The sequence below is a fragment of the Ochotona curzoniae genome, unplaced genomic scaffold (genome assembly GCF_017591425.1).
Source record: "Ochotona curzoniae isolate NIBS_2020 unplaced genomic scaffold, NIBS_Ocur_1.0 contig_1, whole genome shotgun sequence".
NCBI classification, from domain to species: Eukaryota; Metazoa; Chordata; class Mammalia; order Lagomorpha; family Ochotonidae; genus Ochotona; species Ochotona curzoniae.
In genome coordinates, this window is record NW_024464918.1 from 43,942,516 (window position 1) to 43,949,609 (window position 7,094).

General features: G+C 44.1%; 1 pseudogene; it reads right to left on the minus strand.

Annotated features, from left to right (window-relative positions):
* Nucleotides 1-2,387: 2,387 nt before the first annotated feature.
* On the minus strand, nucleotides 2,388-2,535 carry LOC121154442 (annotated as a pseudogene).
* Between the last annotated feature and the right edge of the window lie 4,559 nt (nucleotides 2,536-7,094).

Sequence of the window (7,094 nt, forward strand, 5' to 3'; positions counted from 1 at the left end):
AATTGTTAAGTTAAAGTCCAGAATCATTCTAGAATTGTGTCTCATCACATAGGAGCCCTTTGAATGGAAAGAAGTCTCTTTTCTCTAATTGCCTGGACTTTCTTTGCTATTCAAAACCTGCTAGTGTAGCTGATGGCTTTGCATTGGTATCTGTGCGATGGGAAAACACATGAAGTCTAATTTCATCCTGTATTTTGACATACACCAGTTCAGTGGGTCGCAGCAAAGCCATTTACTCTTCTGGGTCTCAAATTTCTCATTAGATGCTGTTCATTCGCTTTAAAAAAGTTTGTGTGCTTTTAAAGGAGAGTTCTAGAAGTTGTTTTTGTTCTTTGGCCTTTGCTGGCCTCCATGTTAGTAGTTGAGAAAAGTTACAGTCACAGAAGTGAGAAATCCAGACAAAACTGGTAAGTCCAGTGGGGTTTAAGAAAGTAAATTCTAAACCATAAACAACAAATGATTACCACAACAAACTGTTACAATATCATTGTCTCAGATATTTCAGAGAAGTCATCTCTGATTTCTATATTTTCCAAGCCTCTTTCATTTAACCTCCAAATTATCTTTACAATGAAATACCTAATGTTGTCTCTCTGGTTTCACTGTCACCTCTCAGAGGCTGCTTATCACTTTGTACTAGGACAACTACCGTTGCTACTAGCCTGTGGTTCCTCTGCAGGTGTGTATATTATCAGGCTAATCTGTTTTTGAAATCCTACACATACACACCCTGCAACTGCAAAAAGGAAGAAAAACTTAATTCCTACTCCAAATTTTTTACATTCATTAACTCTACTCAAAAAACTTATAGTTCCCAGTTACAGTAACCCATTCAGAATAACATGGGTCTAATTGGGTCAAGTCTTGCTCTTGTATCTCTTTGTGACTTCTTCCTGCACTGTTGTAGCCTACAATTTCCTTCCACTACTTGCCAGTTAAATCAAGGGCTTATTTCATGGACCACAGTCCAACCCACCCTGATGTGCCTACAAAATTTGCTAAGTTCTGATTTTCTGAAGGTGTTCTGTAATCTCCATGGATGCTCTCAAGCCTACACACACAAAAAAAGAATCCAGGTTATCTGTGTCAACATAATACCAATGAACATCACTACCAGCAACAAATTTTATAAGCTAAAAACCACCATCAACTGGCAAATACCTGTCAGTAGAATATTTCAGGCAATAATAGAAATGTAATAACCTTATTAACCATTTCATGGATATATAATAAATAGTTATCAATTTCATCATTATATTAACTTCCATTCAAATAAGCACCCACTGTGTGACAGGAATTGTGCTACGTGCTAATACTGCAAAACAATCTCAGGGCCTGCTCCTAGGGATGAAGGCAAAATGGAAGAGAGAGACACTGTTGCTACATTCTGTATCTACTTTGACCCCCTGAGTGACCTGTGTGTTGGCCATCACCAGCCTCCTGGCTGGTAATTAATTGTTCAGGTAGGTGTGCACACCCAGATACCCATAGAAGTGGGAAACAGATGTGTACCTCTTGGACCCTAGGTGGACATCTTGTTGGGGAAGGCTAACAACCCTACTGACAAGGACCTCTACAAAACACTGAATGATCACTACACACTAGCAACTTGAACCTTTCCCTTTTCCTTATCAGGTGTAAGCTACTGAAAATAATCTTACTGTAGTGCTTGCGTTTATGGCATAATATAGTCTTTTCTCTAAAATGTGGGCATGCACAAGATTTTTAGTACATTTCCACAAAGTTCTTTATCACCTGATGTGAAGATCCAATCCTAAGTAAAAATTAAAAAAAAAAAAACCTCCCTGGTTTAAAATTTATTAGTAGATCAGTATTAACTTGTTTCATCACTTATTCAAGAGCCTTAAACTGGTTATTTAAATCCATGATCTTTAGTTTCCTATTTGTAAAGCCAAAATTACTTCTAGAGTAAGAATTAGCCAACTATAGATTTGTTGACTGAGTTCAACAAATGGATTTTTTAATGGATTTTTTAAATTATTATTTTTTTTAAAATGGATTTTTTAAATTATTATTTTTTAATTTTGATGATCTTTACATAGTTGCTTAGGGCACAAAGGGTCAAGGGCTACAGGAAAGTGGGTAAGACCATTATTTCCACATTCTTTCTCTCTCTTTTTTTCTGTATCTGGGGGAAGGTGGGAAGGAGAGTGGATAAAGGGAGAAGCCCTACCCAGCCTCCCACCCATCCCAGGGTCCCCACGTGGGGCATGCTCCAAGGGCACTGCTCAAGTAGCTCTGAGAGTTCAACTCAGCTCCTCTTAAAAGCAAAAATCTACAGAGGTTGGCAAAGTGCTGTAGCAAGCTAATCCTCCACCTGCACACAGCCCCCAGTGACTCCTCTCCATACGGTCCTAACAGGTGTCACGGATTATGCCTAGAATTCCATATTCAAATAAAACTAGGGTTTTCCTGTAGTCTATGAATCCACTTAACAAGGCTGATAAAACAAACAAACAATTCCTACCACATACTATACTACACTTGATCTTAGCCAAAAGGCCAAGAAGCGATTCCTACCACATATTATAAAAGGCCACAGAAATACTCTTGCTTCTCCCTGTTGGTACTCTCACAGGCTCCATCTACAGCAGCATGTCCACTTCCTAAAAGGCCAGTAGAGCCTCCATCGATGGTACCAGTATTCAGAAGATCATCTCTGGCCAACACGGAATAAGTCACAGCAACCACTGCCCAGCACATGGGAATGAGAGGCACAGCCAGGCCAAAAGTGATTTTACTCCACTAAACACCACAGAGCATAACCCTGATTAGGCCTCCTAGGCAGGATTTGGGGCCTGGTAGAGAAAGCAGTGGTCCTCAGATGCACTGGCTGAATACTCAGCTCCACACAGGACCCTGGAATGGGACGGCATCCCCAAGTCCGTGTGTGAGTCACTGTGAGAAGTAACTCCACCAGGGATCTCACAGTAAGGGGTATCTTCAGAGCTGCTGTGTTGTTCATACCATACCTAGGACCAGACCTGAATGGGAGAGGATGTGGACTTTCTTTGTAAGTTTTTTTTTCTTTTCACATTTAGGTGAGCTACCTCTGTCCCTGCCAGACTGTTCCTCACCCACAACCAAGGAACTATCTTCCCAAGGACTAGGTCCCAGCAAGACAGCACCTGATGGGGTATTTCAGAGGCTCTTTGGCCAGGCTCACCCCGGTTCCATTCCCATAGTCAAGCCCCAGCCAAAGCTCAAAGCTCAACACATTTAAACAATGAATCAAAACCTTCTGAAACAGGTAGATGATTCAAGTATTTTCATTAAAAAAAAGAAAGAAAAAAGCTACAGACTGGTGGGGAAAAGGGAAGAACAGACAGGATTCTTAGGGTAGTAGAAAGATTCTCTGCAGGGCACGGTGGAGTAGACACATGCATGCAACAGACCCAGAACGGGTAACACCAAGAGAGAAGCCTAGCCACACCACAGACCTGGGGTGGCAACGATGTGCTGCAGTGGGTTCACCTGGCACAAAATGTTGACAACAGGAGAGGCTATGTCAGAGCAGACAGAGGGTACACAGGAACTCTTTATCCCATGAACTGGTATAAACTTCAAACTGTTCTAAAATTAACTTTTTAAAATCAACTGAAAAGCAAGCTCACTTAACTGCATTAAAATTTTTTTTTCTAGAATTCAGATAAATAGATCACATCACATGATTAGCTTTCCAAACAAGACAAATGGCAAAACTCTAACTTTTGGCAATTCAAATATTTAAGAGATAGAAAGCTATCAAAAATACAGACACTTGGAGTGTCAACAAAGAACATATTCCTGGCTTCCATAGCTTCAGTGGTGTCCTCACAAGAATCAGTGACTAAGACGTTAACACTGCACTATGGCACAGGAACTAGGAAGAGAGCTGAGCTCACAGCCAGCGAGCCAGAGTTCTCCGGTTCCTAGGCACAGACTCTGGGCAAGTTCTTTGCCCTTACTAACAGATAATCACTTCACATGTCATTGTAATTGTTATATATACAAGCACATTGTTCCATTTTACTTGAGAGAGAGAGAAAGAGATTTTCTACCCCAGATCCCGGCAGCAGCTGAAGCTAGGCCAGGCTGAAGCCAGGTTCCTAGAACTTTAGCTGGGTGTACCACCCACATGGATGGCAGAACCCAACTGAGCCCTCACCTGCCACCCCCCAGGGTGCACATTAGCAGCAAGCTGCAACAAGAAAAAGAGTTTTGATTGGAACCAAGCACTCGGATGTGGGATTTTGAGTGTCCCTAGCCAAGCTTAAATCTTGTACCAATCACTCGCCCCTAAACTGTTATTTTAAAGAATCAACCTTTAGGCATATGTATTTTACTTTAAACATAGCATTTCTACACTTCTAGGGACATTATCAGTGTCACAGACTAGAAAGTGAAAAAAATACTGAGAGAAAAAAACAGATTAAGGTAGAGAATAATAAACACATGTACCAATACAGTAAGATAATATTAATAATAATGGGCATTAAGCACTTACCACATCCCCAGCACTGCACTCATTACATGGTTAGATCATGCTAAGCCTTTTATAAACGAGGAAACTGAGGGATCCCAGACTTTAGCCACTAGGCTACTGCTCCAGATCCCTCCACATTTTAAATTAAAATTTACACTTTAGGACGTGATACAATGGCTCAATGGCTAAATCCTCACTTTACAAGTACCAGGATCCCATGTGGGTGCAGGTTCATGTCCCAGCTGCTCCACTTTCCATATAGCTCCCTGCTTATGGCTTGAGAAAGCAGTAGAGTATGGCCCAAGGCCTTAGGGCCCTGTACCCACATGAGAGACCTCAAAGAAGCTCCTGGCTCCTGGCTTCAGACTGACTCAGCTCCAGCTATTGCAGCCATTTGGGAAGTGAATCAGATGGATGGAAGATCTCTCTCTGTCTCTTCATAAATCTGATCTGTTTTCCCAATAAGAATATAAATAAAATCTTTCTTAAAAATCTATGTTTTAACTGAATACTACATACCTTCATTCCACACATAAAAACATGCTTTTTGGTAGTGCAAAGGGATCCAATTAATTTGTAACCATGAAAGAAAGATACTTCATTTTTTTTCTCTACAAGAAAACATATCCAGCCCTGGTTAGGAGCAGACTAGGCTGGGCCAGGCTGTAGTACCTTCTGGCACAAGCAAAAGCCAGGTCCAGGGTTGGGCTGGGCAGGCTGGGGTGGGCTGGGCTGCAGCACCCAGCATCATGCATGAGATCTGGGGCTGGGAGCAAGCCTGGCAGGGGAACATAGGTTCTCCCCTGCTGGGCCACAGCTCCCACTGTGACTCACTGGCAGGTATGTGGGCTGGGTTTGGGGGTGGGCCAAGGTAGACAAGGTTGTAACATTCACTGGCTTGTGGAGCCAGGATGGGGTGTGGGCTGAACCAAGCTAGGCTGCTGCACCTGCTGGCTCACATGAGAGCTGGGAACAGGCCACACTGGGATAGGCTGCAGTACCTGCTGGCCACATCTGGGACTGGGGCCAGGTCATGCCAGGCTGGGTTAAAGTACTAACCAGCAAAGGTCTGGGGCTGGAAGCAGGCCTGGTAGGGGAACTAGGGGAACTCCCCTGCTGGACGGCAGCTTCCACTGGTGAACACGGGAGCTGGAGTAGGAGGCAAATCAGGCTGAACAAGGCTGAGCATCGGCATTTATGTCCTTCTATTGCAAAGGAATGAGCCGGCCTATGGAAACCCTCAGCAATCTAGGCATTCTCAAGCCTTTCGGGTGCTCAGGCCTTAAACGGGCTACTTGGCACCTGCTCCACCTGCAGTTTGTGAGGAGGACTAGGTATTGCGGTGCAGGACACATTCATTCTGGGTTTTCGAGAATCCTTGGTTAAGCAGCGCACTACAAAGACCAGCCAGCAAGGACATGCTCTCTGGTTATCTGATGTTAGTCACACTGTTAGTATGTATTTTATCTGAAAGAAGGAACAGGAAGTGAGCAGATTTAATCTTAAAAGGTGGAAAATACAAAACTTATAGGAATCCAGACTCCAGCTTTGTAAGGAGACCCTGACAAATAAAGAACATCCACTCTGAGGCAGTAATGACTATCGCTCCTAGAGCTACACAACAGATTCCACAGAACAAACAAAGGATCTGTCCAGCAAACACAACTTGCTCTAATCCGTGACTCCTAGGACAAATGCAGGAGTGAGTGCAGTGGAGAAACGGGGGTAGCGCAGTCTCCCACGAGCTCCATGTGCAGACACCAAGCTAGGGCTGGGGTCAGCTAGCTGGTGATGACCGTCAGCGCAGCCGTGACATTCTGCTCAAGTCAAACGACCCCTGGGAGGCACTCGGGCCACAGCTGAGCTTCAGGTCTCACCTTTCACTCACAGCCTGCCAGTGGTTGATTAAAAAGTCCTTGGCGATGTACCGGCCAACTTCGGAGGCAGCCACAGTTTCAATCACATTCGTTTCATTGAAAGCAAGTGGAGATGTAGTGATGGCATATTCCAAATACCTGCAAAAGTACACTGCAAAAACTGAGTGACTAAAAGGAAAATTCCACATAAAGAGTTAACTTCAACGGAATTAAAATCCCACAATTCTCAGTGATGCACAAAAGAACAATGTTTAATTCTCATATTCAGATAAGCACTTTTCTTTTTTAAGGTTATTTATTTGAAAGGCAGAGTGGAAGAGCAGGTGGGAGGGAGAATAGGACAGAGGTCTTCCCACCACCTATTTCACTCATCAAATGGCCACAGTGGCCAGGGCTGCGCCATGCTGAGCCAGGCCAAAGCCAGGAGCCTGGAACTGCCCTTTGAGCCCCCAAGCGGGCAGCAGGGGCCCAGGCACGTGGGCCATCTCCCTCTGTCTCTGCAGCTACGTTAGCAGACAGCTGGAAGGGAAGCTGAGCAGCTAAGGTGTGAACCAGGGCTCTGCTACAGGATGCTAGCTTCTGCAGGCAGTGGCTAACATGCTGCACCACATGCCGGTCCCTTAGCACTCTTCCGTTCTCCCTGCACTTTACTGACCGAATAATTCCTTCCCCAGGCAGGTCCATGGCAGGCTGAGCGCAATCACCTGTTAAGTATCCAAGGGTCTTTACTG